Raw genomic sequence first — 12,295 nt, 5'->3', positions numbered from 1 at the left:
GCATTCCTTGGGTGCGCTACCCTCACCAGTGCAGCCCTGTGACTGGCGACTCACCCCACACTCCACCACCCCAGTGCACGTACCTGCCCTACACTCCACCCCAAGTACAGTCCAGCCCACCTCTCCGGTATTCCTCCCACGCACTACCTCCCCCTCCCTGTTCCCTGCAGGTTGTTGCCAGCACATAAAGGCTGCGGGCACTGACCTCCATACCTAGGCCACCCCTATCCGCCTGCCTATAGTGTCTCACAGCCTCACTCTTCCCTCCCCCCAGCTCCGTACATCCATTTATGGGCACTCCCATGCCCACGCATGCATGTGGGCCCCCAATCACGTCATTCAGCTCTGGGAAACACACTACAGTGGTCCTGGAACCACGCACGCGCATGGCCCTCAGCCACACTTCTGAGCTCTGAGAAAGTGCCGACCTGTGCAGCTGGGTCACATCTGCCCCCAATCCACGAAGCCATAACACTGACCTGCAGCCGCAGCTCTACACTTGTCCACAAAGGGCCTCATGCCTTAGACGAGTGCACACCAGGGTTACGCCCCCCAGACCAGTTTACTCGCACAGATACATCCTCTCTGGCCGCTGGGCACCCACATTCATAGGCATCAGTGTAACATCCCCAACCTGCACCTATACCTGCCCTGTAACAAATCACCGCACTGAGTGCTGCACCCCATGCCCTACTCCTTGCTCTACAACCATCCCATAAACACAAGGCCTTAGACTACTGAAAGAAATCAACTCCCAAAGTAAATCAATCAAGATATTTACATGCTGCGAAGACAGGAGAAGATCACTAAGCATATCACAATGCAGACAGATATACTCCTGCCTAATGACCAAATTAGAACACCTGAGGTGACGCAGACATTGGAGCAACTAATCAAAGGTGTTCATACAACTCTACGTAATAAAATAAGCTGGATAGCAAATGACGTAAAGGAGAGCAAGAAGACAGTAGAAAAGCATAAAGAGGAATTTGAAAGAATAAATAGAAAATAACAGATATTACAGAGATTAAAGACTCTGCTGACCAAATAAAAAACCTACTAGAGGCACACAATACCAGATTTGAAGAGACAGAAGAAAGAGTAAATGATATAGAGGATATAGAGAATAGTAGATTTCAAAGACTCAAAACAGCAAATGGCAAAAAAGATGGAAAAAATTGAATGGGAACTCAGGGAAATGATAGACAAAGCAAAGTGCACAAAAATAAGAATCACTGGTGTCCTAGAAGGAGAAGAGAGGAGTAAAGGGCTAAGAAGAGTAGTTGAGGATATAACTGGGGAAAACTTCCCAACCCTCAAAAAGGACATAAATATGCAAATCAAAGAAGCCTAACGAACTGCAAACAGAATAAATCCAAGTAGGCCTTCCCCAAGACACATACTAATCAGTCCATCAAATGTTGAAGAGAAGCAGAAAATCCTGAAAGTGACAAGAGAAAAACAATCTACTACATACAAGGAAAACCAAATAAGACTGGAGTTCAGACTACTTGACTAGTACCCTGGAGGCAAGAAGGCAGTGGTGTGATATATTCAAGATCCTGAAGGAGAAAGACTTCCAGCCAAGAATTCTGTACCCAGTCAAATTCTCCTTCAAACTGAGGGAGAGATTAGTTTTCACAGACAAAGAAGTCCTGAAAGAATTTGTCAACAAGAGACCAGCGCTATAAGAAATACTAAAAGAAGTTCTGCCGGCTGAAAAAAAAGACAAGACAGGGAGGTCTGGAGGAATTGAAGAGTACCAACAGAATGGAAGAGTACCATTAAGGGTAATTTAAAGAATACAAAGAGAAAGAGGGAAAAGAATATAGAGAGCTGAAAATAAAAAAGATAAGATGGTGGAATCAAGAAATTCCTTTTCAGTTATAACTTTGAAAATTAACAGACTAAATTTACCAATTAAAAACACAGATTGGCAGAATGGATGAATAAACATAATCCAGCTATATGCTACTTACAAGAGACTCGTCTTAGATACAAGGATATAAATAGATTGAAAGTGAAAGGATGGAAAAAGATTTTCCACGCAAGATGTAACCAAAAGAAAGCAGGAGTAGCTATACTAATATCAGATAAAATAAACTTTAAGTGTAAAGACATCATAAGAGACAAAGAAGGCCACTATATACTAATTAAAGGGTCAATTCACCACGAAGATATAATAATCATACATGTTTATGCTCCCTATCAAGGTGCTCCAAACTACATGAGACAGACATTAGCAAAAGTGAAGGGAGTGATAGGTGTTTCAACAATAATAGTAGGAGACTTCAATACACTATCACCTCTATAGATAGAACAACCAGACAGAAGATCAACAAGGAAATAGAGATGTTAAATAACTGGGTAAATGAATTACACCTAACAGACATATATAGGTCATCACACCCCAAAACACAAGGATATGCATTCTTCTCTAGCGCTCATGGAACATTCTACAGGATAGATCATATGCTGGTGCACAAAACAGGTCTTTATAAATATAAAAACATTGAAATTATTCAAAGCACTATTTCTGATCACTGTGGGATGAAGCTGAATCTCAATAACCACTAAAGAACAAGAACATTCACAGATATATGGAGATGAAATAACACACTCTTAAACAACCAATGAGTCGAAGCAGAAATTGCTAGAGAAATCAGTAGCTATCTGGAGATGAATGAAATGGAGAACGCAACTTATCAGAACTTAGGGGATGCAGCAAAGGCTGTACTGAGAGGGGAATTTATTGCCCTAAATGCCTATATTAAAAAAAAAAAAGAAAGAGCAAAAATCGAGGACTTAACAGCACACCTGGAGGAACTTGAGAAAGAACAGCAAACTAACCCCAAAGCAAATAGAAGAAGGAAATAAATATTAAAGCAGAGATTAATGGGAGAACAAAAGAACAATATAAGAATCAATAAAACCAAAAGTTGGTTCTTTGAGAAAATCAATAAAACAGATGGGCCACTAACAAGACTGACAAAGAAAAAAAGAGAGATGATGCAAATAAACAAAATCAGAAATGAGAAGGGGTATATTACCACAGATCCTGAAGAAAAAAAAGAAATCATAAGAGGTTACTATGAACAACTGTACCCGAACAAACTAGACAACTTAGATGAAATGGGTGAATTCCTGGAGACACACAAACAAGCTACAATGACTCAGGAAGAAATAGAAGACCTCAACAAACCAATCACAAGTAAAGAAATTCAATCAGTCATCAAAAATCTTCCCACAAAGAAAAGCCCAGGGCCAGCTGGCTTCACAGGGGATTTTATCAAACATTCCATAAAGAACTAATGCCAATCCTGCTCAAACTTTTCAAAAGAATTGAGAGAAAAGGAACTCTACCTAGCTCATTTTATGAAGCTAATATCTTCTTCTTCTTCTTCTTTTTTTTTTGCATGGGCAGCACCGGGAAACAAAATTAATATCGTTTTAATACCAAAACAGGGTAAAGATGCTGTAAGAAAGAAAAAATACAGGTCAACCTCCCTAATGGACATAGATGTAAAAATTCTCAATAAAATATTAGCGAATCGAATCCGACAACACATTAAAAGAATTATACACCATGGCCAAGTGGGGTTTATACCAGGAATGCAAGGATGGTTCAATGCACAAAAAGCAATTAATGTAACACAGCACTTTAACAAATTGAAAGGGAAAAAATCACATGATCATCTCGATTGATGCTGAAAAAACATTCGACAAAATTCAACATCCTTTTCTGATAAAAACACGCAAAAAGATAGGAATCAAAGGTAACTACCTTAATATGATAAAGGGATTATATGAAAAACTGATAGCCAGCATCACCCCAATGGAGCCAGACTGAAAGCTTTCCCCCTAAGATCAGGTACAAGACAAGGATGCCCACTGTCACCACTATTATTTAACATTGTGCTAGAAGTTGTAGCTAGAGCAATCAGGCAGGACAAAGAAATAAAAGACATCCAAATTGGAAAGGAAGAAGTCAAACTCTCATTATTTGCAGATGATATGATACTATACTTGGAAGATCTTGAGAAATATACAGCAAAGTAACTTGAGCTAATAAATGAATTCAGCAAGGTGGCAGGACATAAAATCAATGTGAAAAAATCAGTAACATTTCTATACACAAGCAATGAGCTAGCTGAGGAGTCAGTTAAGGAAAAATTTCATTCAAAAATAGCAACTAAAACAATCAAATACTTAGGAATGAACTTAACTAGGGACGTAAAGGACTTGTACACAGAAAACTACATAACATTGCTAAAAGAAATCAAAGGAGATCTAAATAGGTGGAAAGACATTCGCTGCTCATGGATAAGAAGGCTAAACATAGTTAAGATGTCAATTCTCCCCAAATTGATCTACAGATTCAATACAGTGCCAATCAAAATTCCAACAACCTACTTTGAAGATTGGGAACAGGTAACTACCAAATTCATCTGGAAGGGAAAGAGACACCGAATAGCTAAAAGCATTCTACAAAAGAAGAACGAAGGGGGAGGATTAACACCCCCTGACTTTAAAACCTATTATAAAGCCACAGTGGCCAAAACAGATAGGCAAATTGATCAATGGAATCGAATCGACAGTGCAGAAATAGATCACGAAATCTATGGACAACTGATTTTTGACAAGGCCCCCAAATCCTCTGAACTTGGACAAAACTGTCTTTTCCATAATTGGGCGTGGCAGAACTGGATATCAAAAACCAAAAGAATGAAAGAGGACCCCATCCAACACCCTACACAAAAATTAACCCCAACTGGATCAAACACCTAAATATAAGAACTAGTACCATAAAGCTTCTAGAAGAAAATGTAGGGAAACATCTTTAAGACCTAGTAATTAGGGGTAGCTTCCTAAATTTTATATCCAAAGCACTAACAACAAAAGAGAAAAATAGATAAACGGGAACTCCTCAAAATCAAATGCTTCTGTGCCTCAAAAAGTCAGAAAGACAGTCAAAAAGGTGAAGAGGCAGCCAACTCAATCAGAGAAAATATTTGGAGATCACATATCAGACAAAGGTTTGATTTCCTGTATATTAAAGAAATCATATAACTCAACAACAAAATAACAAACAACCCAATTACAAAATAGGCTAAAGATATGACTAGGCATTTTTTTCTGAAGAGCAAGTACTGATGGCTCAAAAGCACATGAAGAGATGCTCATTTTCATTGTCTATAAGGAAAATGCAGATCAAGACTACAATGAGATACCACATCAAACCTATAAGAATGACTACTATTAAACAAACAGGAAACTATAAATGTTGGAGAGGATGTAGAGAAACTGGGACACTTACGCACTGCTGGTGGGAATGTATAATGATGCAGCCACCATGGAAGACTGTTTGGAGGTTCCTTAGGAAACTAAATATTGAGTTGCCCTATGACCCAGCAATAGCACTACTTGGTATATACCCAGAAGAGCTGAAAGCAACGACATTAACAGATATTTACACACCAATGTTCATAGCAGCATTATTTATAAGCGCCAAAAGATGGAAACAAGCCAAATGCCCATCAACAGATGAATGGATCAACAAAATATGGTATATACATACAATGGAATATTATGCAGCAGTAAGGCAAAATGACATCCTGAAGCACATGACAAGATGGATGAGCCTTGAGGACATAATGCTCAGTGAAGTTAGTCAGAAACAAAAGGATGGATACTGTATGAGTCCACTTTTATGACCAGTATAAAGGTACAATCAGAGGCTTATAATATATTTAGGGGACTTAGATACATACGGAAGCTGAAAATGGGTAAACTGTTAGCTAATGAGGTTGAACTTCAATGTAAGGGAATAGATGGGAATGAAGATAGTTCTCTAGTGGGTCTATAAGTAATATTACCATATTGAAGATGAACGAGATTGAAAGGGGTTGAATAGACCTATGTGTCCCACTGATTAACACTAGATACATGAATTAGTTCTCACAAGAATTACTTCAATGATTGTATAATGATATAGCTTTCGCAATGTGACTGTGTGATTGTGAAAACCTTGTGTCTGTTGCGCCTTTTATCTACCTTATTGACAGACAAGTAAAACATATGGATTAAAATAGATAATAGAGGGAACAAATGTTAAAATAAATTTAGTAGATTGAAATGCTAGTGATCAATGAAAGGGAGGAGTAAGGGGTATGGTATGCATGAATTTTTTTCTGTTTTCTTTTTATTTCTTTTTCTGAATTGATGCAAATGTTCTAAAAATGATCATGATGATGAATATACAACTATGTGATGATACTGTGAGTTATTGATTATATAACAAGAATGGAATGATCATATGGTAAGAATGTTTGTGTTTGTATGTTGTTATGTTGAATTAAAAAATAAACAAATTTAAAAAGTTAAAAAAAAAGAATTACTTCAAAGATATGATTCTTGTATAAAGAGTGTTTAAGTTCAGGGTACAGGGAGGAAACTGCTATTGCATGCTATGAGCTATTTCGGTAGGAAACCATCAGCACTACTACAGCAACAGCAGAGGTAAACAATGGGGTGAGGGACAAAAGTTAAGAGGAGATTAGGTTTCCTATTTGGTGAGAGTGTGTTTATTGATTTTCTTTCTCTTGGGAACAATGAAATTATCTAAAATTGGGAATGTTGATGGACTGTTGGACTTTGGGCACTATACATGATGCCTGATGAATGCAAGTGGCTGAAGAATGCACTGACGGAGAAGTAGAATGGCGAACAATGGTGTATACATATGAACGAAGGTTGTGCTGGTACAAAAAGGAACATTGTCGAGAGGCATGCAACAATGTGAATGAATATGTGGGACATTTGGTGAGACAAAATAAGTCAGGAACAAAAGAACAAGAATGGTATGGTCACCTTTAGAAGTTGCTTATAAAAAAAACAGGGGCCTAGATTGTAAGCTTTTAGAACAGACACATTAAGTCTGGAGTGGTGATTATTATTTCTGGATTTTGAGAGGCTTTTTTATATATATAACCTGATATTTAGAGATAAAAACAAAGCTGAACAGGTTGGGGTTAAAGTAACTCAGATCATAGGGGAAAGGAAGATAGTGTCTATATAGTAGAACCACACATACTCTTTGAGACCAATGTAAGAAAGTTTTATTTGGTCTGAGCTGAAGTTTTCTGTAGTGCGTAATCTAACTCAACCTATCTGTTTGTAATCTGTTTTTTTTTCAACTTTTTTTTATTGATAGTATAACATTTATACAAAACAAAGAAATAAAGAAAGCAATAGTTTTCAGACCATTCTTCAACAAGTAGTTACAGGACAGATCCCAGAGTTTGTCAGGGGCTACCATACCATCATCTCATATTTTTCCTTCTAGCTGCTCCAGAATATAGGAGGCTAGAGGGCTTAAATATTTTTTTTATCATCATGATTGACTTTTTTCCTTCTTTATTTGTGAAAAATAACATATATACAAAAAAAGCTATAAATTTGAAAGCACAGTGCCACACAAAATTGAAACACAGGGAGCACAGAATAAGAAAGAGGTCCTTTAATCCTGTATTCATTATTGTAATGCCTGGATGCCTCCTAAAGCATATTAAGCAGATAATCAAAAACTATTGGCAAAGTCCCCTAGGGATGGGAGAAAATATGGAAGCATTAAACCTTACCACCAGGGAATCCCCTGATACTGTGTCAAACTTTAGGGATATTCAAATCAATATGCCATGCCCTCGATCATGAGGCTTACGCTTGTGAATCTTATGTAGGTAGCAAAGAACTTAGACTACCTATAGGCATGCCTAAGAGTTACTTCTGGAGGACCTCTGTTGTTGCTCAGATATGGCCTCACTCTCTCTAAGCCCAATGATTTCTGCAAGTGAAATCATTGCCCTCCCCCCTACGTGGGACATGACATCCAGGGGTGAAAGTCTCCCTGGCAACGTGGGAGATGACTCCCAGGGATGAATCCAGATCTGGCACCGTGGGATCAACAATTCCATCCTAACCAAAAGGGGGAAAAGAAGTGTAATTAATAAAGTATCCGTAACAGAGAGAGTTCAGATAGAGTCAAGAGGCTACTCTGGAGGTTGCTCTTACGCAAGCTTCAGGTAGACCTTGCTGCCTATCATAGCCTGCCAAATCCCAACCAGGACCATTCCAGCCAATCCTAAAGAATACCTCAGGCAATATATAAGATTCCACAAGGGTTCCATGCATTAGAGTAACTTTCCAGAAACCTACAACCTCCAGATGGGTCCCTGGTCCAGATAAGCCCTGTAATTTAGAGGGCCCAACCTCTCCAGAACATCAGATAGTTCCATCTCCTTACCCCATATTAGTACAGACGCTTCCAATATAAAAAATTGAAAATTGCCATAGCCCAAACACCCCTAAAAGAGAGGGATGGAAAGATCAAAGGTGATGGTGGAATTATACATAGAAGACAGGATTTAACAAATGAATATGAATGCTGAATCATTAAATTGATATCTCTTTGAGTCTCCAGTGTTTTAGAGCAGCTAGAAGTAAAAACCTAAAATTGTGAAATTGTAACTCATGTCATGTTCTATAACTAATTGTGGCACTGTGCCTTCAAATTTATCGCTTTTTTTTGTATATATGTTATTTTTCACAAAAAAAGAAGGAAAAAAGTCAATTGTGATGATAAAAAAAATATTTAAGCCCTCTAGCCTCCTATATTCTGGAGCAGCTAGAAGGAAAAATATGAGATGATGGTATGGTAGCCCCTGACAAACTGTGGGATCTGCCCTGTAACTACTTGTTGAAGAGTGGTTTGAAAACTGTTGCTTTCTTTATTTCTTTGTTTTGTATAAATGTTATACTATCAATAAAAAAAAGTTGAAAAAAAAAGCAGATTACAAACAATATGTATAGCATGATCCCATGTTTTAAATCTCCAAGACATATTGTTAGGTGAAAAAATTTAAGTTGCAGAACAACACATATAACATAATCCCATTTATGGCAAAAGAAAAATGGAAAATATGTTATCTGCATACATTTATTTTTGCACGTCAGGGTTCTTCAGTAGTGAACTGCACACCCTGATGAAGCAAAACAAAAAGCAACAACAAAAATAGCTTATTGATTAATAAGGCTCACTCACAAAACTTAAAGAAAATGTAACGAACCAAGTTGTAGCAAAGACAGGTATTATGCAGCCCTGAGTAGTTAAAGAGAAGCAATCAATGGTAGGCTCTTCATCGTCCTGGCCATAGAATTAACACACTCCACTAGGTCTTTTGTTTTCACCTCAATATTCAAATTACCGGAAGAGAAATCTTGATTGACCGAATTTGGGTCATCCATGTACCTACCCTTTGATTGATAGCTCAACAGACTATCTCCAATGTAGATGTTAAAATTTGGGTGCTGACTTCTTTGGTATTTATATAGTTTTCATTGAGAGTGCACAGCCTTTTATATTAACTGTGACAAAATGGCATTCCCTAGGTTTGCACAACTCTGTTACTATGGGAGGGAATTTATACTATTCACTTTTGAATCTCTATCTCTCAGTGTCAATGAGACCAGAGTTGTCTGTGGCTCCAGCCTATGACAGCTCCCAGTATTAGAAAATGAGGCCCGCACATGAAAATTGGCAAAGATAAGAAACAGAGAAGAAAGAACCCAATGCGGTCTACACCCTGGGTCCAGTCATAGTGTAGAATGAAGCTACTTCTTTGCCTTCACTTTTCAAGATTTAGAAACATGAGTCACTAAATCCTTCCTCACCCTTTTTTTGTTGTTAAATTAATTTGAATTTCACTTGCAATAGAAAGAGCCTCATATATATGTATATATCCTTACTCATTTGTGAAGGCTAGTCTTTTAGAAGTAAAAATGCTAGGTCAAAGGATACGAAATTTTAAATTTTTGACAGATTCTCTCAAATTATCCTCCAATATCATTTACCAATTTGTACTCTTACAAATAAGGTTTGAAAGCATCCATCATTAATCCCCATTCTCACCAACACTAAAATAATACAATTTCTTGTAATCTTTTCCCTTCTGGTAGATGGAAAAAAACAACAACAAAGAGTATTATTTGTAAATTACATGATTGCTTACCTTGAAAATCCAAGAAAATTTAAGTTTATACTGGAGAGTCAGGTGTGTATAAGGGAAAACACTTTTATCTCTGGTGGAAACATAAATTGTACTCTGGAGGGCAATTTGGCAATATGAGTTAAAACATTAAAAAGTTGTGTCTCTTCTAACCCAGAAATCAAAATCTCTTTTTTGTTGTTGTTCCCTAGGGAAATAAGGAAGGGTGCATTGATTTAGCTACAGTAATTTTTTTTGAAATATGATTTATATCTATGAAGAATTGAAAACAACCTAAATTTCAACAGTAAGGACTAGTTATAAATGAGGTTCATTCACACAGTTGACATTATACATCCATTAGAAGTTATATTATAGACTAAAATTTATTGACAAATTAATATTTTCATATTATAGTGCTAAATGTAAAAGGTTACGAAAAAGTATGTACAAGATAATGTCAATAAGAAATGTATATAAATGCTGCTAAATTGCCCATCAAATTTAGTTTGGTCAAATTTAGTTGGTTGTTTTTTTTTTTTTTGCATAGGCAGGCACGAGGAATCGAACCTGGGTCTCCCACCTGGTAGGTGAGAACTCTGCCTGCTGAGCCACTTTGGTCCGCTTATTTTACAAATAAATTCTTTCAGAAGCCGAAGGCAAAAACACTAATCCAAATGTAAGTTTAGCGCCTGACACCCAAACTAAGCTCCCAGGAGTAGATATGAATAACAAAACTCAGAGATAATCCTGACATAAAAAGAAATGCCTGCTCTGGGACTGCAAAATGAGGCTCCTTAATGAAATTAACAGCTGTTTGAATAACCTCTCTCTGCTTGTTTACAAAAATGACAAGCTCTGCCAGGGTGTTCAGGATTGTTTTAAGCCCTCCAGGGACCCCGGGAGCCCCATATTGCCTCTCTCATTTAGATGCTAACCCACTGATGGGGAGGATCCAAGCATGATGCTTTCAGCTCAACATTGCAGTCCCCAGCAAAATTGACAGCCAGTGCTTGCACTGTAACAATTCCATTTTCTCAAACTATAAATCAGTTCCATTGCCCCACCCACATCTGTACATCATTCATTCTGTTCATCATAGATCAGGACAAAAGCAAGAACGTGATAAAGAAACTGAAATTCTGGGGAAGGGGGAGAATATGAGGCCACAGTGTTTAATTCTTCTTGTAAGGACAATCAGGATTTCACAGAGGCTGCTTTCAGGGAAATGGCTAGAAGTGTGTCAGAAAGCTGATTTATGCACAAAATCTAATTTTAAAAATAATACTTGGCAATTAATCATCATTTTTCAACCAAAGGTAAAGGAAACCCTAAATATGAATTTATGAAATGTTCTGGACACGCGCCATGTCAGTTCTTCCCATCCTCTTTTCCATTGGCTTTCCTTCCTTCTTGGTTTCCTTTCTCTCTCCTCCTCCCTACTTCTTTCCACCTGGGAAATGATAGTTTAACTTGGATAATACTCTCCCTTGTTCTCATTGTACAAGCTGATGTTCACACAACTGGCCTAAACCTTTCATGCAATTTATTTTTTCAAAGAATAGAAGGAGAGAATTCCAGTCATAGCACCCAAAAAGTCAGCTCAGTTTTTAATCCCTGCAGGCCAGGTAGGGTCTATGTCTTTCTATTCCAGGATGATTCAATTTAACTCTGTGATACTCGTTAGGACTCTGGTTGTAAGTAATAGAAACCCATTTGAGGTAGCTTTTAAAGGGGGGATAATTTTTAAAGGAGAGAAAAGAACTTTTATAGCACCAAAGGACAAACTTATAGCCAGGCCACTGAAAGGGTCTGGAACCAGCAACAGCAAAGCAATCTTGACTTCCTACTTCTCTCTCCCTGCTTCATTTCTTTTCTCTCTGCATATCTATTTTTTTTTCCTTTGCTCCTCTGATCCACTTGATAGGCAGACTATGGCTGCTGTGTTGCTCCCAGTTCGTATCTTAAAATTCCAGCCAACTGTAGACTGATTAGCTATTTTTCAGTGCAATCCTAAATTCCGCCAAATAAATAATCTAATTCACCAACTTGTGTGATTTGTCCACCCCTGGCCCAAATAGCTGTGGCCAGGGAGGCAGGGTCAAGTGGTAGCAAAATGGCTCCCAATAGCCCACGCCAATGATGTAAGTGGGGGTACTTCCCAGAGAAAGGGGGTGGTGAGTGAGCTGGGGAAATGGCCTAAAACATAAACTACAGAAGTTTATCACTCTGATATATGGATTATTTAGTAA

The sequence above is a fragment of the Tamandua tetradactyla genome, chromosome 6 (genome assembly GCF_023851605.1).
Source record: "Tamandua tetradactyla isolate mTamTet1 chromosome 6, mTamTet1.pri, whole genome shotgun sequence".
In the NCBI taxonomy this organism is placed as follows: Eukaryota; Metazoa; Chordata; class Mammalia; order Pilosa; family Myrmecophagidae; genus Tamandua; species Tamandua tetradactyla.
The sequence above is the reverse complement of the archived record's forward strand: the minus strand, read 5'-3'. Positions refer to the sequence as shown.